General features: G+C 42.3%; 1 protein-coding gene across 2 annotated transcripts in view; it reads right to left on the reverse strand.

Annotated features, from left to right (window-relative positions):
• Positions 1 to 16,862, reverse strand: part of SMAD1 (SMAD family member 1) — a 44,688-nt gene extending 27,826 nt beyond the window's left edge. The window contains exon 1 of one of the 2 annotated variants that reach the window (XM_069012875.1): positions 16,672 to 16,862. The gene's annotated coding sequence lies outside the window, so the exon portion shown is untranslated. Of the gene's footprint in view, positions 1 to 16,417; positions 16,507 to 16,671 lie in introns of those variants that run through there. The other variant, XM_069012876.1, reaches the window with a different exon arrangement.
• Positions 16,863 to 24,328: the final 7,466 nt, after the last annotated feature.

The following is a 24,328-nucleotide window of genomic DNA, read 5'->3' on the forward strand; positions in this document are numbered from 1 at the left end:
GGATCCTATTAAATATTTTTAATATATGCTTAGCACAGTTAGACATAAAAATGGGCAGGAACCACAGTGAGGATAATTGTTAATAGAGAAAACTGTCTAGTCTATGACTACATTTTAAAAATTCAATTTATCTTAGTCAACATACCTCTTCCCAGCATCCATTACTTAGTAACACTATAAAGAAATAACAAGCAGAGAGATTTTAATTTGCTTCTTTAAAAATATTTAGTCGTTTACCTGCTCTGAGAGACATATATTTTTAGCAATTCATGTATTCAGTACAATACTTAGACTTTTTTTTCTTAAAAAAAAAAAAAAAAAAATCAAAAAACAGATTTTGGCATAGAAGCCAGGGAGCTGTCTCTTTACTTTGGCAGGAATTATCTCCATTTACAGTTTTTATGTATTACTAAAAGGCACAAAGTCTAAGCAGCTGCAATGGTAGAATGTGTAACAACATATTGTGCACTAACTTCATCTAGCTCCCTATTCTTAGAGCAAGCAGCAAAAAGTTTTGATTTCTTTCTTCAAGTAATATGCTTTGTGAAACAGAAAGTCTGGAGTCTTCTGCTGAATTACCCTCCTTTTAGTCAACAAATTCTTTCTTTGCACCTTCTTATGGCAGAAGATCAGATCTTGCTCAGCTTGGAAAAATGGACTAAACCTGGCAGAAACCTCACTGAATTACAATACACATGTAAAAAGAAAGCACATTTCACATCACAGTGCTGTAGAACTCATTAGAGAGCCTGTACAGAACCTGACTTGGCTTTCCTTGTAGGTTTGGAAAATGACAGAGAGAAAAAAGAAAAAAATTAACTATTTTATGTTCTCTTGGCATGGTAGAAAGAACTCAAAAAACCATTGAAATAAGCAATCCTGTGTTCTGATATACAACATATCATTCAAGGAAAGAGGAACACACTGGTGTTGAAAATACCTCATCATACCTAATAGAGTAGGCAGGGTTTTTCCTGACACTGCATTAGACTCCTTTCCTTACTTAGATCCAGCAAGGGCCGGGAGGATGGGTATCTCCAGCCTGTCCTGTGAAGTAACCTCCGTAACAGCCCAAAACAGCCAGTCTGCATCAAAACTCCTCTTGGGCCATCCATCCCTCGTGCTATTTGGCTGAGGGATTCCCCTTCCAAGAAAACCTCCCATGTACCACTGTACAGCCCACAGGGAAAATCCTGTCAGATACCTACAAGCACCCTTTAGTTCAGCAGGCGGGGGGAGAGCAAAATGAAACCGCAGGGCAATGCAGGATTTACCAGTGGAGGGAAGGAGGGCAACAGTGACCCAAAACCCTCAAACCCCACTGCTGTGTTAGTCCAGAGCATGAAGGGATAACCTTACACTATCAGTATCTGCCAGCTCCTTCCCAGTGCTCCCCACAGTTCAAACCAAGAACACAGTGTTCGGCCAGTTTCTACAGTGAACCGCAGCTTTTCTCCCGCCCGCCTCCCCACTCAGCTTCTGGCACACAAGGCACTGCTCCTTGCCCTTGAAGTCTCAACTGTCACGACTGCAAGAGTAAAACAATAGCAAATTCTTACAGGCTTTCTGGATTTGAAGGTACCAGATTTGAAAGATTTATGGTAACTTCACTGTTGCTTCTCCAGAAAAAATACCTGCTTTCCATACACATTAGAAACCGAATCCTGTGTTACAATACAACTAAAATGGCACAAAAGTCTTTCTAAGCTAGTGTATCATTGTGAGAAGAACATGGCAAAGGTTCTTTCCCAGTTTTAACAGACATGCATCAACAATTAGATTTGTCCTTGTCCTGGTTAAGAACATTTCTTCCCAATACCTTTGCTGTTTTTGACCTACTGAAAACCATACTCCTGAAAACAAACTTAAACACCACATCCTTCATGAGTTTTATCTCCACCTTCATTAAAGCACAGCTCCACCATGGTTACAACACTAATACTCTACGGCCTCTTAAGTGATCACCAGATCCTCAAATCCTGCCTTTGTCACCAGAGATGAAAAACACACTGTTGAATTTTACTCACTCCTGCCTTCAGATGCATGTGAGATTCCACAAAGTCACAACACACCAGCTCTTCCTCTACTGCCTGCAGGTCTCCTTGCCATGCTTATTTTATATAAATTTTATATTGCCAAGACTACAGGAAAAAACTAAAACCAAGTTTGCCAAGATACTTGGTCAGGAAGCTGGGTAAGCCTGGTGCACAGCAGGGCTAGTACAAGTAGGATGATCAAAACGTCCACCCAGGTGTGCACAAATCCCTTCTGGTGCTGGCGAGCAGTCGGACTGAATCGGATGTGCTTTCAAAGACTATCTCTAAAACCGCAGCCTAGTGCTTTAACCAAGGTCAGGAAGGAACTGTAACTTGATGATTCAATCAAAACTCTGGCACAGATGGGATTGCAAAATATGAACTTCACTAAAATAACCTATAAGATGAATACAAGGCTGTGAATCACAAAACTTGTCAGAATAGTGTTCATAAGGTGTTTTTTTCCCTAAATGCTATGAAGGAAGACACTTCATTCTTCCCTCTCTCCAAGCTAAAGGCCTCTCAGAGAAATCCTCAAACTATGACAAGAGATTCAAAAGAAAAACATATCCAAAGAAACAGTTGTCAAGGAACAGAATTAATTACCAGCCATCACAGTAGGTATTTCATTGTGCATCATTGGGGCAGGTTTATCCATTTCACTTGTGCTGTGGAGTACTTAAACTCCACGCATTGTCCTACTAGGAACTAAGAGCACTCAGGAGTACAGAAGCAGCCAAGGATCTCTCAGTTAGCATTGTTAGATGACACAGACCAAGTCCTGAAAAATGCAGAAGAACCTCTAAGACCAGTCTGGAGCACTGGCTATGGCTTTGTGAACATCCACAAAGATGCCAGGACTAGCCTAGCTATTAAAGTAAGTCAGAAGTTCTCTTCTAAAAGGTGAAAAAGCTGGGGAAAACAGATTTTTTTTTTTCCCTTTCATCATAAAACTCCCGTATAACTCCCTTTTTCCACAGAGACCATTCCCTTTCCTGACTTTTTGAACTGTCTTTAGAAAACAGGTGTTGTTTACAACAATAACAAACACACATCTGTGTGGGTGTGTTAATACACACAAAGGCAGGATAACTGAAACCTCTTCCTATATTTAGATCTGTCTGGTCAGCTCTAATTGCATAATTTAATCAAAACCCTCTCCAACGGAAACACATCCATATTCATCACAGGCATCAAAGGAAACATCTTTACAAACTATATCCTTTTACAAACCAACACATGGTCCCACATCACTTGTCCAATTGTTGAATTCCTCCTTTGGGAAGGGCATGGAATTTTATTTCTTTTTATCAGCTGAAAAAAGCATTTCCCTCCAATTCATCAGCACAGGGCGGGAGGAACTTCCTTCACAGGTGAGATGGGGAAAATTTACTGACATGTCACTTTCAGGGATTTTTTTAGGCAGTTAAAACATACATCTGCAGCATAAAGGAAAATCTTTAAAACAGAAAAGAAAGAAGAATGTCCATCACCACTCAGGCATCAAAATTTTTGAGTGAAGTTCATAAAATGCAAGATGTGTTTTGTCTTCAGAGAACAGCACAGTCTAGCACAGACTGCATGAATTTAAAAAGGGGTTTGTCAGCCCCAGCCAGAGCAGTGCTCCAATGGGGTATTTTTTAAGGAGGGGAACCCCACCAAACACACTCCAGTTATGCTCAGCTGAGGCAAGTCACTGCTCCTCCAAATGATTCATTTCACCAAGAGCATGCACCAATACAGTTACATCAGCTGCATTAAACCACTTCTAAAGACTGTGACCCAGACTTCATTTATCAGAGATTAAGTAAAGATGTTAAATTACAGCTCAAGAGCCTCAGCTTTAAAGCAGAATCCTTCACCAAAGCAAGAGATGACAAAAACTGAGAAGAAAAATTACTCACTAATAAAAGAGTTATTGGGTCAAGCCTCAGCAAAGCAGAACAAACTGATGAAAATTAAACCAAAAAAGTGATGCTGTTAAATGAAATAAATCTTTCCACAAATTAGTCCCCCACCCACCATTTATACACCTGAAATAAGAATAATCAGTTTGCCAGCACTGAAGACATTTCAGTGCATTTCATGAGATGCATGCTTTACTCTTTTTAAAGGATTCCTCCAGCTTTCCTGGGTTTTGCCTTATCTGGAAAAACTACAGAGCTATTTTTTCGCCTTCAAACAAATTTTAAAACACTGTACCTTCTCCACGTCTTTAAAATGTCTATGTTGAATTTCGTCAAGTGTCCTGCAATTCACAACTACCACTCAGGACAGAGAAAGTGTTTGAAGATGACACAGCTTTCCAAGCCAAGTTTATACAACTCAGACACAAACACCAATATTTGCCAGACTTCTACAGTCCAATGAAACATTATTTAATTACAGTGTGCCACGAGTGGCCTTCTGAAAACCGGGACTGGACTTCAGATGACATGAAGCCCAATGTGCTCCAGGTCCTCAGGACAGGGAGCAGCAGCTGCACGACCCCATCACAGCATATACTCCCTGGCAGTTCCTTGGTATTTATCAAACCACCCTAAGTCACAGACCCTTTATAAATGGAAGACCACAGTGTTTACAGATGGCCCTTCAGCTTCCATACAGGACAATTAAACTCTTCAAAGATTACAACCTGTAGGCAAGTACAAATTTTTAGGGATCCTCCTGAGACCAAATCAAGGGCACTCTGGGTTACCATTTAAAGTACACCTGCAAACACATATGTAAGGTTGATCGTGGCCTTTACCAGCAGGTGAGGTGCAATTCTGAGTGTGCCTACACTAAAATAGACCCAGAAGTCACAGACTTTCTCCTTCCAAAAGGGCAAAACAAGGGTGCAGCCATACACGAGGAGTCAGAGAGATCCAAAAAACTGTGGGATGAGGCAAAAGCAGCTGTCACAGCCCTGTGCCAGAACATCTGCAGAATCTCACGTCAAACTGTTTTCTCATATTCCTGAGATCAAGGCTTTGGAGCATTCTGTACAAAGGCTTCAACCCACAGATAGGAACTGATAGTTAATACAGCAGTTGGGAACAGCATAGCTTGAAAGGAAGTGGGAGATATCCTCCTACACTGCTTACTGGGAATACAGAGGTTTTACAACAGGAGAAAAGGGTTGTAATCTGTCTGTCTGATCCCCTCGTTATCTGTAAGCTTTTCATGATTTTTGGAAGAGGAACCAAGTCACAAAAAGAATTACTCAGTACCCTTTCCTTATCTGCAAGCTTTTCTTATTAACAGAGCCTGTATGACTCTGCATATGGCAATAAGGCAGCCTATAAATCACTCCACCATAATTTTTCAAGACCAGTTTGAAGTTTCAAAATTCAAATTTTGCAAAGTTGCAAGTCTCTTAAAGCCAAGACACCAAAACACGGCATTTTCCAAACAGCCCATACTCTGCAAGGTCAGCAGCAGGCTAGCTTAAAACAGCCATAAGGCTTCCAAATTTTCCACTGCTGCTGCTGCCTGCTACTGAACAAACAGTCATAGCTGGCCTGGTACTGAGGATAAACAGAAGAACTCCAAGCTCCAAAGTCACAAAGTGAGGCTGCAAGGGTGAACTTCCAGCACTTGTAGCTTTCCAAGACTACTTACTTCTAGGCCACAAGCTAGTGCACAGGAAGAACACAGAAAGATTTCAGATTCTTTGTCTTTAGCTGTTAACACAAGATGCTTTTAATTCTGGGGTTGACACCAGCGCTCCCCAGCTCCAAAGATAAGAAGCCTTTAGCCTCAAACAACCCTGGCCTGCTGGCTGGCTGAAAGATTGAGAGCCCTCATGTACCAAGTCAGTGAAAGCAAGAAGGTAGGCAAAAGTGTGATGGAAAAAATCAGGAATATGAGACTTGAGCCAAAGCAGCCTGCCATCAGCACTCCCAGTTCACAAACCACAGCAGATGTGTCGGGTCTGACCATGAGCAAGAATCATTCCTGATAAACTGGTGGGGAGAAGGGCAAAGGGAACAGTTATCCAGTCAACTGCAGTAAATAGCCCTGGAGCATTTACGCCAGTTATGGTGATGATTTCTGCAAAAGCCTCTAGCCAAGCCAGAGATAAAAATTAAAAAGATGTTACAGTCGGATTCCCATGTTCTGGAGAGTTCCTCAGCACAGCAGAAGGCTACAAGGGAATTCATTGAGTACCTTGCTCCAGCACTAGGAAAAGCAGTAGCTCCCACTACTAGGGAAATACCTACAGTTTGCATTTTAAATCTGTAGAAGTCTAATTCCTAAAAGTTAAGAAACATACTACAGTGATGCAAGTAACAAGAAAGAGTAAGCGCTTTCAAACACATTTACTATATAACACCAAAACAAATGCTTTCTACATTTCCTTTGAGGAAAGTGGATTGAAACCCAAAATGTGAAAGTGATTTATGCAGTGGTGCAGTACCCAGGAAAGCTACAAACAGTGCATTGGCTCACAGCACAGATCAGCTTCAGGTGTCCTAACTATCTTCACTGGCAGCGATTTCTGGTAACACCAATCTACTTTTACAGAAGGGGTTTCAGGGGATTAAGTATTTACCTTTTCTCTGATTTCTTGATAATGCTGCTAACTGCACCCAGTCTGCCAATTGTTTCAAGTTCTTTCATCGTCTAAAGAGGAAAATAAAGTTTCTACTACCAAGAAGTTAAACTCGGACACTCGTTTCCTCCTGAGGAAAACCACTTGTCCTGTCTCACACAGGACGAGCACTAGATGTGTTCTGCTCATCTGCTTGCACTAAACTAGAAAACATCTCTAAGACAGCTTGCAGTTTATACCAGCAAAACAACACTTGACTAGAAAAGCTTGTTTAAGTGTTGCTCTCCATCCGTCCTCCCTCACCCCCAATAAAAGACACTGCACCATTAATCACTGTCGTTTTGCTGCCAATAGAGCTACACTGGGGCTTTGTGGCTGACGTAACTGTTGGCAGTCGAGTCCCTGCTAATCACCAACATAAGTATCTGGGAAAAAAGCCCTGTAAATTAGACCTTTCCTTGGCAAGCATATTAAGGAAGTCTTCATCTGGGAGTGCTACAGCACTCTCCTGTGACTGGCTACCTCCAGCAGCTGCCTTGGGCCAGCAAGGTCACAGGTCCACAAGCCAGTGAGCAAGCCCCAAGGGCTTACTCCCACCCAGAGAGAAAAGGTTTCTCTTTACTCCCTTATCCCAGCCTCGGTACTGCAACATAACTTCCCTCTGCCTGTCAGTCAGTTCACCTTCCTAACCTGGCAAAACCAACATAAACCAAAAAACACGTTCTGCGGGGTCAGCTCAGAGCACTCAAGTCACCCAGCCAGCCTATGTGAAGAAATCCATGGCTGGGGCTGAGAGAAGCGCAACTCTTAAGAGTTCTTTGCATCTTGGGGAGCTGCCACCCCCAAATTTTAAGTGATATCCAGGTCAAAGATTAGCTCACAGTCAGACATGAGTACTTCAGCTTATTTGCAAAACCTGCTCTCATCCCTAGGGCAAGGCGCCCTGCCTTGGCTGGTTCTGAATAACCAAACACTCCAGCAAGCAATTCAACCCCCCTCTAATGCCACTGCCTTCTGCTCTAGCAACTAGACTGAAAACTTGGGGAAAAAAAGAGTGATTTCATATCCATCTATCCAAAAATACCACACAATGCAGAGTTTAAAGCCGAGAGCATCTATATTTTCCACATGAAATATAATACGACACATTACAGCAACTGTAATTACTTTATCCTAAGTTTTTAAACTAATAAAGACAAAGACTTTTCCTTTGGCTGCTATATCCCAGAGAAAGCACTTAACACTGATACTAGCCAGCATGGATAATAAAGGGTCTGTTATTAAATATGCCAAACTGTAAAGCCAGGAGCAGGCAAAAATGCAAAACAAGAAACTGCAGTAGTCAAGATGGCAACCTATATGTAAGCCAGGTTTTCCAAGACGTTCAGCAAGGTCAAAATCCACATTTTTCAAATCAGTATAGTTCATCACTGCATTCACCAGGTAATTAGCAGAACTAAGATGATGACATAACTAAGGTCTGTTCTTTCTTTCTATCTATCTATCTATCTATCTATCTATCTATCTATCTATCTATCTATCTATCTCTCTCTCTCTCTCTCTCTCTCTCTCCTTAGCGATGAAAAGACGTATCTGACAAGAGCAAAGACCAAGAGAGAGTGTGAAGGGAGTTGAAATTCTGGTCCTGAATGTTAGAGACTCATGGTAAGACCTCAGTAAAGCCACTGGAGTTGGGTCTCTGTCCCTCTCATCTTCCTCTTCCCTCCCTGTACAGGGAAGCACATGCTTTACATGTGTTTGGGATTCCTGAACTACACACTTGAAATTAAACCAGCAGCATGGCATTATGCGTGTAACAATCTCAGAAGCCATCATGTACATGTTGACAGGTCCTTGAGATTCAAATAAATTTCAAATCTACTTTATTCACTGCTGGGAAAAACAAGAGCAGCTGTCACACAACTGGAAAAGCAGAAGTCATCTGAATATGGTCCTGGGCAACCTGTGTGGCTGTGATTGAGCAGGGGGCTGAGCAGGACCAGATGACCTCCAGGGGTCCCTTCCAATCTCAACTGTACTGTGATTCTGTGAAGTTCTCAAAACAATCACCTGCCAATTAATTTGGTCACATCAGAAGAGCAACTGGTTCAAGAAAACTGGGTAGAACTCCGCTTGCCTCGGCACAAGAACAAAATCATATCAAGTGCTGCTACACTGAGGCAGGGACTGAGCTCTGTTTGCTGAGCATAGGCAGAGGCACAAGAAAGCTGCTTTCTCCCTGATTTTGAACACTTCAGAGAATCCAGAAGCCTTCTGAGTTGCCTCACTCTTCCTCCCTTCATGCTTCTACCCCTGAAGTGTGGCTTCATGTACAGCTCTGTTCCATTAAAACACAAGTCCTCATCACTGTCACCTTGCTTTGCATACAACCCTGGTTAAGAAACCACTTTTCCACCCCATTTTTCACTGCTTGTGAGCTACTGGAAGATTCTGATCTACAGAGGTTCCCATCCCATGCTCATCACTATAGCTCCAGATACCTTAAGCAATCATGACTAAGCCCTGTCATGTTCACGTCCCATTTGTCTCCCAGCCTATCTGCAAAAGCAGGACGGACTATTTTATTACACATGGAATTAAGTCAACAGAAAAAAAAAAAATCATCTTGTAGTTTGCAGTTTTACTAACCTGAATAAAGCCCCTCCTAGGTTAAAATAAATCCAAACCCACCTAATCCAAAGTATATTTCAGCCCAGAAACCATAACAGTGATAAAAATATGTCAAATTTCACACCAGAGCATTTAGATATCAAGAGAAAGACCCTTCATCAAACAGGACTCTGTTTTATTGACGAGCCAGTTTCAGTAATTTTTCAGGACCTGGGAGCAGAATCTATACTCCTAAGCAGGTGCTACTGTGTGGCCTACCTTGAAAGTAAATTTCTTGCTTCATGTAAGACAGCTTGGAAACCCTTGGAAAAAAGACAACTGGCCAACAGTGAGCAACGGTGTTCTGCCAACTATTCTGTCCTACCAAAACACTAGCAGAGTTTGTTTTACAACATTTTGGGAGGGCTAGAAAGGAAAGGACAAGGAGTTAAAAAACAACAGAGAATAAAAAAACCCAACCCATATATTTTTTGCTATTCTTCAGCTGTCTAAATTACAGGGACACTCCAGAGAATTAAACCATCAACTGAAAGAGCAGGAGATGTCAGTTTCACACCACGTCCCACCCTCTCTCTTACACACACTACCACGTTTATCTTGACAGAATTTTGGGACCCTTCTCTCCCCTGTCACAGAAAATATGTCCAGTTACAAGCTACATATTTTTTCCCTCAACAGATCAGTTCAACCTAAGTCCTTACTAGTAAGACGCAGGTAAGACAACAAGGGCGTTTGATTAATTCCTCCCACATCAATATTCAAATGAAACCCAGCAGATACAAAGGTGAAATACACTGGCAGAATGAAGTCAAATATGCAGCTCATTAACAGCATCTGACCAAACAGCAGATGTTTCCTCCTTCTATCACCCTTAGAAACACATTTAAGTGGAAACCACAATTTGTTGCAACATGATTCTCCAGTTATTTACTTCACCTTTTACCAAAACTGATTTTAAGCTTTTAAGCATTTAAACAGCATTTAAGTATTTATATATAAATAGTTATTACATACACAGACCTTGATAAATTTACAGACTCTTCTCAACTATATATAGGTGCAGCCTACCTTCATCTGATTCAAATAATTTAACTTTCAACAGCAGTGACTATTATTTTAGGCATTAATATGTGCACACACACATATAGCATACCTATCCACTCTGAAGGATCCTATATACACACCACTGTAAGAATAAAATATCTTTAAGGGTCTCATGCCCTGGTTTCAACATGCTACACCAGACAGAATGCTGATTGTATTTCCAATGCCTGAAAGTGCTTGAAATCAGACGTCTGAAATTATTTACAAGACAAATATCTCATTAATTCAATCTCTCATGTAAACACAGAAGAATGAGATACCAGTTGGCAGCTGAGCAAAGTGAGAAATAAAAGCAAGTAAAGGTATCATCAACTATGGTCACTGCATGCACCAATCAATCTGAACATACAAGGTTCTCTGAACTCACAGGAAACTTTTCAACCTGCTACAGGAGTGTCAAGTGTGTGCACATATGCTTTTTTTGCTTTCATCTACTCAGACACGTCCTTAAACATGTACATCAGTCTTGCCACCTCTGCAGAAGAACCTCTGTAATGCTGTAAACCCTGAAATCCAAGTTCTACTCACAGATGAAATCTGTAATGAGAGGACATATTTTCAGCTGCCCCTCAAACAATAGTTCCAAGTACTGAAAGAAGGTCCATCAGTCAAAACTGGAGGTGTGATTCTTACAGATGTGATTCTTACACCCATGCTGGGGAAAGACACAAGGAGACAGCGAAAACTCTCATGATTCTGTCTATAATCACTTCAGCACTGTAAAAACTTTTAATGGATATCTTATTTTCAAGTTACCCAATATTGGATTGATAGTCCATAGATCACTTTGATGTGGATTGGCATTTTAGTAGTTTTAATGACAAAAACATGCAAGTGATATACTTCTGAATACCATTAAGTGCTATAATTCAGACTGTCTACACTGACTTAGACGGTCTCATCTGCTGCCATGTTGGGAAGAGTGTTCCCTTTACGGGTACAGAAATATGAAATAATGCTTCAGAAATCACTGGTGAACCACATTAATGATTTGCTTACATGCCAAGTCAACATAATAGTTGGGTTTGGATGATACTGCTTTGAACAGTGCCTAAATATAATGACTTATATAAAGGCATGTTTAAAAATAATTTGTTTTCCTCCTTGTACTCTAGACTTCGCCTGTGCAGGCTGGAGAAAGGGTGGGGGAAGAACCAAACAGGAGAGACTGGTGACATGTGTTCTAACATCTTTCTCCTGAGTGGATATACATATTGGAATAAAAGTGACATAGTCCAGAACAATCACAGATCTATGTTAGAACGACCAAATTGTGCAAGTGTCCAGAATAGATCTACTGGTCAGGTTCCTCTACACTGGCAAGTCTAGAGAGTGGAAGAAAAAAGCTCCAGCTCCTGATGTAAACTCAGCTTCTACACAGTCTCCCAAGACAGCAGTCACTGGAAGAGTACAACTGAGCAAAGCAATCCGTTCTTGGAGAAAACCCTTTGGAATCTAATGATGGCTCCACTCATCTGCTGTGTGGCACTATGGTCACAGCCCTACAACCCTTCCACCAGAGCAATCCCACGACCGCAGTTCCTGACACATCCTTCCTCCTTTCCCAAAATAAAAAAGTAATAAAAATGGACCCATCTCCACAGCTCAGCAGAGTTCAGTGTTTCCTGCGTGGAATACTTGACCTCACACAGGCTAATTAGGAGTAGTGTGCTCGTCCTTTGTTCCTATTAAACTAGGACGAACTTCCAGTGCAAACATATGCAGGCGTCAAATGGATGTAGGGAGAGATCCCGTATGAACAGGGATCATTCTAGAAAATGTTTTCATTCCTTGAAATCAGCCCATTTTACTAAATGCTTGCCTTCTTTATCCCGTTAAAAAACAAAGGCGTCCCCCCCTCAAATACACAGCAACCCGAAAAGCTTCTGTAATGCAAATTACCATTTGTCTGAGGAGCAGGATAGGGATCTTTGTGGCAGCCATTAGCCAGCCAAGGGTGCTCTCACCCCTGAATCCACTCTCTGTAAAGCCCTCTACAAAAGGCCCAATCAAACATTCTCTGGTTATTTCAAATCTTGAAGAATAGCAACATTCTAACGGAAATTGTTATACCTCAGACTGCAGGGATACAACACTAAAACTTAAAAAATATCAATTCAAAATTACTTCCTTCCCATCCCAAGCAAAACCCTCCATTCTATAAAAAAAAATCTCTATGCTGTTCTACAGCTTGAGCAAAATAGCTTGAGAATTGCAAGATGCCTGTGTAGATGAGCCTGTAAGTCACCAGCATTTCAAACCTTGCTTGCCAACTTGGTGTCTGTATTTTAAACTCGAATTTTCCACTCAGTACATTTCAAAGGAAAGCTTCTAGGAACTGCATATCATCTTTTAACTATTAAGACTGGTATGCATGCAGTTTTTTGCTATACACAGAAGAAAGGCCAGTGGAAAAACATTAGTCTGCTGTTACTACAGGGAAAAACAGTGAAGTTTTTATGGGCAGAATAGACCTTTCCCTACTCTGAAAGCAAAACTGGGTGAGTTTGTCATGAAAACCTAAACCAGAAATTAAAAACATAACCAGAAACAAAACCAACAAACCTCCCACACATCAGTAGGATCACTTCATTAACCATAAAGCAATTTCTTCAATCTGACTTTCATTTTCACAGATTTTATGGTTCTCTCTCCAATACAGTGGTTTCTTCATCTGCACTGACACAGCAAAAGACAGATCCACATCCACATTTTAAAAGCCACTGCACTCCAAAGTGAGTTTTAATTCTTTTATCTGCCCCTCAAAAAGCACCTTAGCTAAAGCACATGCTGTTGGGGTGCAAATGAACCTGGAGACTAATAAATCTCTTACCACTAGTGACCATTTATTTTCTCTGCTTCACTTGCATGCCTCAAAATTTTTTTTTACTTACATTTATGACTAAAAATAATGTATGTTTCTTTCTTGGCTGGGAGAACCTCAGGAGATTAAAAATTCACACCAATTCAGGTATGAGGAGTTGGTTTAAACACTAACAAATGCAAAACTCTCAAATCCCCAAGCAGCACACTGCCTAGCAGAAAGAAGAAAAAAAAGTCATTTTTGCAGAATTTTTCCCAAAACACATCATAGTAATTTTACCAGCAGAAACAGCAAGACCTAAGATGCTGAGTATTTAGCAAACATTTTACAACCTGTGGCACGCTATTTTCTAGGGCTGTTAGAGGAAAACACGAATCTGAAGCCACAGTTGTCTTCACTAAGAAAAGCAGAGTGACCTATGCCAACTCATATTCACAATTAGAGTCTCTGTTCTAGAATAAGTTTGGCCATATAGTTCGAGCAATGACTAAAATGCTCTGTCCTGTACAAGAACTCAGATCTGCAGGAACATTTCAACAGGCAGTTACAAACTTCAGTAGGCTAGAAATACTAGGGGGAAAAAAGCCAAACAATTGGATTGTTTGCCTGCTTGTTCCTTTGATATCTGATAGCACAGTCTGCAGGTAAAGTCTAGCTGATCCTTGAGAAAGGATGTATAAATTTCAGAGATTCATTCATAGCCACTTCCCCACACACACATCCCAAAGCTGCACATTCCTTCATCTATCTCAGCTCCTAATGACTGCAAGGAAGAGATTGAGAGTCAACCTAAGTTGGTTCAGCTTTTACTCTTCACAGGGCCACAAGCGTTAATTTCAACTTATCTTTGCATAACTTAAATAATAAACACAGTGCTCTCTTTATTTGATTCTTAAACCAGCAGTATCTGAAGCACAATGGGACATGTCACAGACACTTGCTTTGCTGCCCTCATAATATGGTTTAATTATGATGACTGAACTAACAGGCTCACATCATAGACTTTTACAGGTTGACCCTGTGTCATCCTGATGTATCATTTTGCACCAGTTCAGTGCAGTAAATCAATTTAAGATCTCCAGCAGGTTGAAAAGGCTGGTAATGATGCTTTCTCTGCAGTCTCTGGGGACTCCACATTATACACAACTTACATTATTTATAAAGCTGAGATGATGCCTCCATTAGGCCTGTAAGACTACTCAAATGAGCTTTTATTTTACACACATGGCTTGGGCTCCACAGAGCAGAACACTGGCAATATGTAATATCCAGTGCATTCATGCTCTAATTTAAAAAAAATCCCAAAGAGTCATAACCCATTCATTTTTAAAAATAGTTCAATCTGAATAATTTCCCAGTACTCAGAAACACAAGTAGCACTTTTATTAACCTTTGTATTGCTTTTCTTTACATTCAGCTCTTGACTTTTGTGTTCAAACTACAGAGGAAAAGCAAACACCAGACTCATCAGCTTTCAAATATTTGATTTGATAGTTAATATTTATACCAAAACAGAAAGATCTCCATCTGTTTACTCAGTCACTTCTCTCAAATGTATTGGATCATCACATCTTCAAGGGTACACAAAAAAGCAAGTTGAACAGAACAGAGTAGGAAAAAAATGTATTTGATTACATACCCAATGCTAATGGGGTCAAAACAGATGCAAGGACAAATCCCTACCCTTAGGGTAACTTGATCATGCGTTGAACTGATCCTTTCTGGTAGCTGTGGAAGGCTTCTGGATCGCCCAAATCAAGGGAAATTTCTCTCAAGCGCCTTTGTACAGTCTGAAGTAAATTGCAAGACTTCATCCCTAAGACCACAGCAAGAACTTCAGAAAAGGCTAGATCTCTCTCATTTTCTTACTAATGTTCTTCCAGTCACAGTAGAGAAGTGGGCACTCAAAACCTGCACTAAAATCCAATGAGAACCTTGAAAAAGCTTCATAGCACGGCTCTCTGGTTCCAGGTGGAAATTAAGTATTAATCAGCTGCGACTAAAAAACTCATGTCCCATAATTCAACCAAGTCATTATTCACAAGTAAAAGAAAAAAATAAGCCAAACTTAGGTTCCCTCACATGATTTGCTCCTATTGTTTGACAGGACGAGGTGCATGCAGTCAACCACATGAAGAATTACAGACACACACCTGCAAAGAAAAGTGTTCTCTGTGGGCTGGGCAAGCTACAGTTTTTATTCTTACTCCTGAGTGCTGCTTAAAAACACATATAACTATTGGAAGAAAAAGTATTAAACAAGTTTTCTTTTTTTGACTTCCTCTCTGTGTGCAAAAGAAATACAAACTATCAGCTATGACAGCTCTTTCCTAAGACACATGTTAGTTTTAAGGTGTAGTATCTTTGAACACTGACATCCATTAAACACTGACATGTTTCAGGCAATGATCTTTTCCATTTGCCTGTATCTGAAATACACATCTACTTTTACTCCTCCCCATCTGGCTCTAACAGTACTGTTTTTATTAACTTCTGTTTATAATACTTCCCCAAATAAAACTGTTACCTTTTAGACAGGCAGTAAGCATCATTTTATCCTAAAATACATCAAAATAACAATTAATTCTCAGAATAAGCTGTTTTTATCCAGATCCTGTAAAAGCAAACTAAGGTCGGACCACGTACCTTCTTCAGATTGATCTACTAACAAAAGAGCAATCACAGCAACCCTGCCTCGGTCAGAACTCCCTCTGACTTCAGTTTATATTTAAAAAAAAAAAAAAGTCAGTATTTGGCCCAGATCCTTTTGAACGCATGACTGAGTATCTCCACGCCGGTAAATTTTAATAAGCTTTAAAGATCTATATTCAGGATAAGATTATTTGGCTGTACGAGTATATGAAGCAATTATACTGAGGAGGGGGAAAATCTCAAGCATCCAAACCCTCTAACAGGGAAAAGGAAAAAAAAAAGTGAACTTTCCTTGACCTCTAAGCACAGATTTGTCATTAAAGAAGAAAGAGGAGGGGGGGCGGGGGGGGGAACCAGGAGGGGAAGGGGCTGCTGAAAGAAAGAAAAGAAAGGAAAGGGGGGAAAAGAAGAAAGAAGATAAATTAGACAGAGAGGGACGCGGCTGGGCCGAGGCGGGAGGCGAAGGGCTGCTCCCGCACACACAAAGGCAGCCCCTGCCCCGGCCGGCCGGGGCTCCGCCGCGTCCCCGCGGGCCGCGATGGGGCTGGGGCTGGGGCCGGGGAGGAGGCGCAGGACGGCGGCTTCCCGGCAGGGAAAGGCTTTGCCACCCGCCGGGCCCGGCGCGGCACCTACCCACCAACTTGGAGCCGGGAGCGGTCCCCGCCGGGCCGCCGCAGGGACGCCATCATGCCGGGAAGGAGAGCGGGAGCGCAGCGCTGCCCAGAGCCGCTCCCGCCGCGCCGCCCGGCCCCGCGGCCGGGAACCACCGCGGCAGCTCCGGGCAAGGACCGAGCAGGAGGAGGGGGAGGAGGAGGATGCGCGGGCACAGCCGCCCGGCCCCGGGGGCAGCGAGCGGGGAGAGACGCGGGGAGACGCGAAGTTGTTACCGGCTGGCGGGCAGTGACGGGCGGCCGGCAGGCAGCTTCTCCGCGCCGGGATCGGGATCGGGATCGGGATCGGGATGGATGTGGCCCGGCTGGCGTCAGGCGGCCGGAGCCGCCCCGCGCTGCTCACCGGCACACTCACACACACACTCACACTCTCACACACACACACACACACACACACACACACACACACACGCACCGGCCCGGCCAGGGATCCTCCCCAAATTCCCGCCCCCGCCGCCGCGCCGCCGGGTCCCGCTGGGAGCGCTGCGCCCGCCGCCGGAGAGCGGCCCCGGCCCGGCCCGGCCCGGCCGCTGTGTGCCCTGACCGACAGCCCGACCCCCGCCCCGGCTGTGAGCCCCCTCCGACACCCTCACTGCGGCTTAAAAGGCGCTACTGCACCGCCGGAACGGCCGGGGAGCTCCGGCAGCGAGGCTGCGGGGACAGCGGCAGATGCTGTCAGACTTGGAGTGAATTCCTGATCGAACAGGATTATGTCCTGCCGCTTGCCACCGGTGATTCAGCCATGACTTGGTCTAGTCTTAATACTGAAGTAATTGCTGTATTACCTGCCAATGATAGAGCACTCTCTATCCGCAGGTGTTTTACACGTGGACGTCCTCCTGCCCGTAGGTATTGCTGCACTTACTCCTCATTCATGCGAGTAAACCCATTACAGTGCGTGAGGCTTCTTGTGCAGTCAGACCCACAGTAATGAACCCTCACGCCGCTGTCCCTCTGAAGCGAACTTGAACTCCATTTGGAGCTGCAAGTGTCAGCTCCGAAGTAGAACTGGCTGGAAGTTTGGAGCCCACATGTGGAACGGTGGAACAGTGAGCTCCTCCTGCCTGCTGTGTTTACGGGGATCTTTACAGTAGTCAGTTAAGTGTTGCACAAACAAGATTGAACTGAAACTGATTCTTTAACTAATACTTTGGCTTTTATCCAGTCATCATTCCTGGAAGGAGCTATGAAGCAACAAGTGCAAGATGTTTCTACGTGGCAAAATACTCTGATATGCCTATACTGGCATAATTACATCCCTATACTTAGGCCAGCAAAGTTTCACATGTATAGGCAGTTCTGGGTATGGCTTTAACCTAATTTTAAGATCCAGCAACACTGAGGCCCAGAGGACTTAAGGCCCTGAGAGTTTTACTGGGTGAACAGTGGTCCTGCCCACCCGGGTGCATTGTGAGTCTGAAGACACAGAACTGGAACGGCTTGCCCAAGGTCGCAGAAGGAGCATGATGGCAGCAGTAAAAAATACCCAGGTTTATGCCTGTAAGGGTATCAGCATTTCTTTTTAACTTCATAATCCAAAATTCATCCATTTCTTTGCCACATAAATACCACATAAATGGCAAACAGGTGAACTGTACTATGTTGTTAGGTATTATGCTACAATAATAGTAGAGGAACTCCCACACAGGATGAGGCCATAATATTGAAGGGGGAAGCCTGGAATAAAATTATTATTATACTGCTTAAGTTTTGAACCTTAAATGGTTTAAGATGAGTGAACTTCAGTAATCAGTTTTAATGTGTATTTTGTGCTTGTGCTGTACACAACTACAGTTAGCAAGTAAATTTTTTATGTGCAATCACAGATGCAGTGCAGCATTGGGCTGCAGATACAACCAGTAAAGTTTATCTCAAGAAAAACTGAAAGGTCTTTAAATTTTGTCAATGTAATGAAGACATTTGCAAGCAAGGTACAGAAGAAACATGAAACTGATGCTGGTTTTTGTACTGAGGTAGTGCTTAATCCAGAGCCAGGTGTCCTGGATCAAGAGTGGTGGATGCAGCAGAAGTATCTGCCCCAAGAGCTTGGCAGTCTCGGTGATCCAGTCTCACACAGAGAAATACACGGAGAAGGCCTTTTGTGTGCCTGAGCTCTGCTCTGCATGCTGACTTGGTGGGCACAAGCTCCATCCACTGCATCCTGGTTGCTCGAGTATCAATTCATGATTCACACTAAACAGATATGACAAGGAGATAATTAGGGAAGCACTGCAGTTTGTCAGGTGTCTTGTTAAAACCACGGTTTTACTGCTTTTGTTGTTGTTAGAGTTGACTGGTTGGTTGGCTTTGGCATGAGAGAATTAAATTACTTTCTACTTACATTGAGGCTTGGGGAGGATCACATTAATATGCTCCTTTCCCTAAAAAGGGCTATAAAACAGCCTAGGAGAGTCTTTTGCTGATGTTTAATAACCAGAGTGGTTATCCTGGAGAGGGCCAGTTAGACCTGGCTTCAGACAGACCAGTGGTGTGAGAAGGCATGGGGACAAGCAGAAACAGTGTGCCCTGGTCAGATCTGCCTCGAGGCTTCCCTGGCTGCGCTGTTCTGGCACACAGCTGAGTCAAAGTTCAAGTCTGCTCCCTGCTTTAGGATGTCCAGTTGGAGTTGACTGTCCAAACCCATTACTCTGTAGGTGAGCAGTATCAGCAGTGTCCTATTGCACTCTCACCACTTCTAACTCCATTGGCTACTTTAATGCCCTGAATCATTAACTTCTTCCTGGCTTTTCTGAATAACATTACAAAACTGAAAAAAGGCAATCAGAGGGGTATGTACATCTGGGTATCAATCTTGATGTTCCTCTGCACTGGGCTGAATAACTGTGCTATCTCAAGAGGCAACAGAGAATGGGTTTTTTCTCTTTTTGCTCTGCAACTATATGATCATTCAGACTGGTGTAAGGAAAACAGGCCATGAGGCTGGGGCAATAAAGAAGGAGAAGAATCATTCCTTCTGTAAACAGCCTCACTTTTCATCAGAGTAGGTGCACAATCTGATGACACCATCAGTCATAAGGCATGTGAACCTGAATTTTAATGGAGTTGGGGCACTTACGCAGATAAACTTCTAATATGATTCTCAAAGGAAACTTTAATCTCAGAGACACTTTCTAACATCTCACCAAGCACCTTTAAAATCTGTGTCTCAGAAACAGATTATCAGAAGGCTGAGTGCTAAAAGACATTCATTATGCTGCTTATTTTATACTATTATGTAATGAGTATTTAAGAAATACTACTCCTACCAATACTGTGGCTACAACAACTATTAGCTTTCAATCTTCCTCTAAAATCCAAGTGTGTATGTAGATTATGATTTGGTATTTCTTGTTAACTTCAGCCAGGCTTCATCTGGCTTAATCAAGAGGTTCCAGGGATGGAGAGTGTCTTCTGGAGACAGTTTAGCTCCAAAGTCAGTAACTTTGCTTCACCTTCATGTACACCAGGTTTCTGCCAGAAATTAAGAGTTTCATGGATAATTAAATAATTAAATTATATCAAACACCCAGGTTATTATTTACATTAAAATCACTGGAATAATTTTCTTTTCAGACATTACACTGTTGCCCTAGCATGGGAAAATACCAACTATATTTTCAGAGAGAAGAGGCAGTTCTCTCAACAAGAATAATAGCTTTCTAAGGATACTGGATTTCATTATTTCCTTCTTTCTTGGTCTGGCTGGTAAAATTTATCACCCTCTGTCCTTCATGGCTTGTCTGCTTCATCTTTGAGTAGGTGAGGTATTAAACAAGCCTCCCACCTCAGCATTATTAACATAGGATATGCAGACTGCTTAGCAACTACACAAATCTGTTTGGGAAAGGTGCCTCAGGCAGAAGACAGCATATGGAAGAAGGTAGGGAGCGTTTATAGGAGGTCATCATAACTGTGCAGTGCTACATATGGTTTTCAAAGCCCACCTGGATACAAGGTCCTGTCTAGCCACAGTACAAGCACAGGAAAAAAAAGGAACTAAATTGGGAAAGGCCTTGAAGACTACAATTGTGACATGAGGGCTCTCTATAGTCCTGCTTTGGGGTGTCTGGCCATTTTCTGGAGTGAAGTGTACTCCTGCATGAGTTTGTAGAGTCAGATATCTACTTGGGACCTGCCTCAGTGTTCTGACTCACTGTCACAGGCAAAAGAACAAAGAATCCATTTCACTCTTAGAAGTTCTTCCTAAACTGGCCCACCATGATTAAGTGGGACTCATATAGAATAAATGTAGAACTTGATAATTTTACAAGGTTATTACATGTGTTTCCCTCTGTTATATTAAATAAGGCTTCTGCCATAAATCTATCTGCAGATACCAGAAAGGTCTTTGATCAGATTGAGTAGTCATTCGTCTTTTCCACTGCTGAGATTATGGGAATCAGACCAAAATTCATTACTTTCTTAAAATTAATGTACCTAGCTAAAGCTGCCAAGATCTTTATTAAAAGTTACGATTCCAAAAGGTTTGGGCTGAAAGAAAGTATTAAGCAGGGCACTCCCTTATCTCCTTTACTGGTTGTTTTCTCAATAGACTCTGATGTAAGGACTTTGCTCCAGCAATGTTACATTTCTGGTAAAGAAGGGAGATTGCCCTCTGTTCTGACAGCTCATCACGTGCTTCCAGGAAGCACAGTATTCCTGCCCACTGTACTGCACCAGTATTGTACTTTCTAGAGAATGACATTCTCCCTTTGGATCTTGTCTGCATCCATGTAGAAGCTTTTGAAGGTAGTTTCTCCTGCCTGTCACCTCAGCAAGAGATAATGGACTCGGTGTAATCAAACATTATTGGTTCTTTGAAAATTAAATTTCTCTTCAGTCATTCAGCTTAAAAAGATTTACATAACTGGAATAACCTAGCTCTATTGCTGGTTTCTTGGAAGACACCGCTAAGATTAATCTTATCTCCCACTTTAATGACTGTTTTCAAGTTCTTACAGTCCTTGTCCCAGTTACACCTTGTTGCGAAAACCACCGGAGAATGATATATTAAAATTTATTCAGACAGGTGGCAGAGGCAAAATTAAAGCTAATAACTCTATGAGAAAAGAAATCAAAGGTGGTTTGGCAATCCTGAGGTGTTACTTCTTGGTCCCATGGTTGCCGTGGCTGCACAAGCAGTGCCCAAATGCCTGGGCTGTGTGAGTGGCTGTGTGCCACAGCTTGCTGGTGGGACTAGGGACTGCCATGGTCACACAGCTGCAGTAGCACCCATGGGATAAGGAGCCTTGGAGCAGGACTGCTTGTGGCAATGTGCAAAGGCTGGAAACACCATGGTAATTGTCTCAACAGAGGGTTCTATCTCATTTATACCCAAAGAGGAAATGACTATATTACACCATTGGAAGACTAACAAAATGACATATACTGCATCTAAATGCATCCCTTTGCTACCACATTTGGTTGATATTTTGTATACTCGGCCCATTTTATATAATGATAAAAAACATAAAAGGAAAAGGTTCTGAATTCTAAGTCAGGTTGCCTGAGCTCAGCGTCACTCTTGGCTGAATAAGTCGGTGTGAAACAGTCCCACCCTCCCTCCTACACAAGGGCTGCTCAGCCCTAACCCCGTGTCACCCAGCCGCTCTGTGCTGGCACAGTTGTTGTGCAGCTGCGAGCTGAACAGGCCTAGAGAACTCAGATGGCTGGGGAGAGCAAATGTTTCAGGGGCCAAGCTCGTTTTTAATTTGGATCAGTTTCCTGATCTGGCTCACTGTGTGGTTGTCCAAATCCTTGTGCAGCTCTTGCTCAGGGGCAGGACTGAGGTAGGAGGAAGGGTGAAACTTATCTTTTTTATTGTGTTGTTGACTTTAGCCAGTTTAAGGTGGTTATGAAATGGTGATAGACTAAGCAAGCTTTGTTTTAACCAAGGAAAAATGCTTTAATTTTGGGCATAACCGCAAAGGTGGTTTTAGAATTGCACTAACCATACAAACAGGACTCACTGGTGAGTAACAGAGCACATGGAGAATGTGTGACTGGACTGAGAAATTCAGTGAGCTGATGTGATCATTGCATATTAGAAAAGGCAGCTGTTGGACATTGCACTGCGTGGTAAAAAGAAAAAAGCCTGTTGCTCTTCTGCTGTTCATGAACCAACCAGAGACCAAAGAATTGCAAAGATCCCACCAAAAATTCTTAATTGACTCTTCAAAAGACAGAGTGATTCTCATCTTAAAAGAAGCTGATAGTTCAGCACTGGGTATGCCTGCATTCCCACGGTTTTTTTTATCTTTCCCATATTCTCCAGAGTTTTCCTTTGCTCTTTGCTTAAGGCGTGGAAGAAACTGAACTTTGGAGAGTAAGTAAATCAGTGTTTAATTAGTCATCACAAGGCAATGGGCTCTTAGTGAGTCCTCAATAGCAGACAGCCCTGACAATGAATGTATGTGTGTTACATTAGTTTCCGTTTGCACTTTGAGGAGGAAATTACCTTGTAGGTTTCAGGGAACCGGGCAGTCCCACAAAGTGTTGGAAAAGGTTGCCCACATGACAAAAGCTTTTAGACCAATTTTAAATGCCACTCTTTTCTTGCTTGACCCAGAATAGTCAAATTTTTAACAAAGAGGCTCGAGCAGCATTTAAATACAAACCCTCCACATTTCATACAATGTTGCACAAATCACATTGGTAAATCCTCTCTATAAGTAAAAATTTTTTAAAAAAATTAAATTAAACACTTGAAAGTTGCAACCAATCAAAATTAGTGTTGCTAGTATAATCTTAGTTAAGCACTCAGTTTGAGTGCATCCTGGTACCTGTCTTTAACTGAGTGCTCATACATGTTCCTTCCTAAAGACCCTGCCTTATTCAGTGAACAGAACAAATAGTGCTCCAATAATGGGGAGTTATTTTGTTTTCTCCCTAGGTTCATGCTAGAGCTAGCCATTATGAACATTGGTTTTGCAATATTTAGTTGTAAAACTAAGACTGGCTTGCAATTCACAGCTCATTTCTCCACACAAAATTCATCTTTCCTTTCCCTGCCAAATTTAAACTCTCTTCTTGAGCGAACAGGACCACTAGAGCATCTCAAAAAAAAATCTCTAGTATTTTCAGCCCTGACAAATAAATGCATTCATTTTTATCCTGTTTTCAGATATACTTAAGCTGTTTCACTGACATTTTCTACATATACTCTGCCCAAAGCACACACCAAGGACAATTAACATCTGATGGTGTTCTAAACACATAAAATCAATATAGTCTCAATGGGGAAAGTACTGGGCAACCTGAATTACAAGTGATGATCTCAGTCCACTAATAATATAGTTTAAAGGACCCAAGCACCCTATGCACAGACAGAGATCCTGCTATTGTTGGAGGTGTCAGAGAGAAGGGAAAGGACTACGTGGCTTTAAATACCACAGTCAGTGGCTCTTTAGAAAGGGAGTGAAAATGAAAAAAAAGATAAATACAAACACATTTGCCTCTTCAGTCAACAAGTAGCTTTCAGTGTGAAGCATTTTATCTGGATGTCTAAAGGTATCATATTTACAGACAAGGATCAAACGTTCAGTATGGACATCTCTACAGAAGGCCCCAGAAGAAAACTGCACGTAGCAAGGGATAGCAATGCTGCCTTATTCTCTCTGAAAACCTGCAATCGAAGAGGCCTCACAGTCAGTGCACAGCTGGTCCAGCTGCTACAGTGTCCAGTTGCACAGAACATGAACCCTACATCTTGGGGGAACCCTACAGCTACTCCACTCTGCTCCTGTGCCCAAGCTGGCAGCACCTGGGAGACAGAGCTGATGGACCACATTCACTTGTCAGAGAGCAACCAGATGGAGGATTGCAATTTATGGCCTGCAGTTAGGCAGGCTTGCACTGTGATCTAATCAAATCT

This window comes from Aphelocoma coerulescens, chromosome 4, assembly GCF_041296385.1.
Source record: "Aphelocoma coerulescens isolate FSJ_1873_10779 chromosome 4, UR_Acoe_1.0, whole genome shotgun sequence".
In the NCBI taxonomy this organism is placed as follows: domain Eukaryota; kingdom Metazoa; phylum Chordata; class Aves; order Passeriformes; family Corvidae; genus Aphelocoma; species Aphelocoma coerulescens.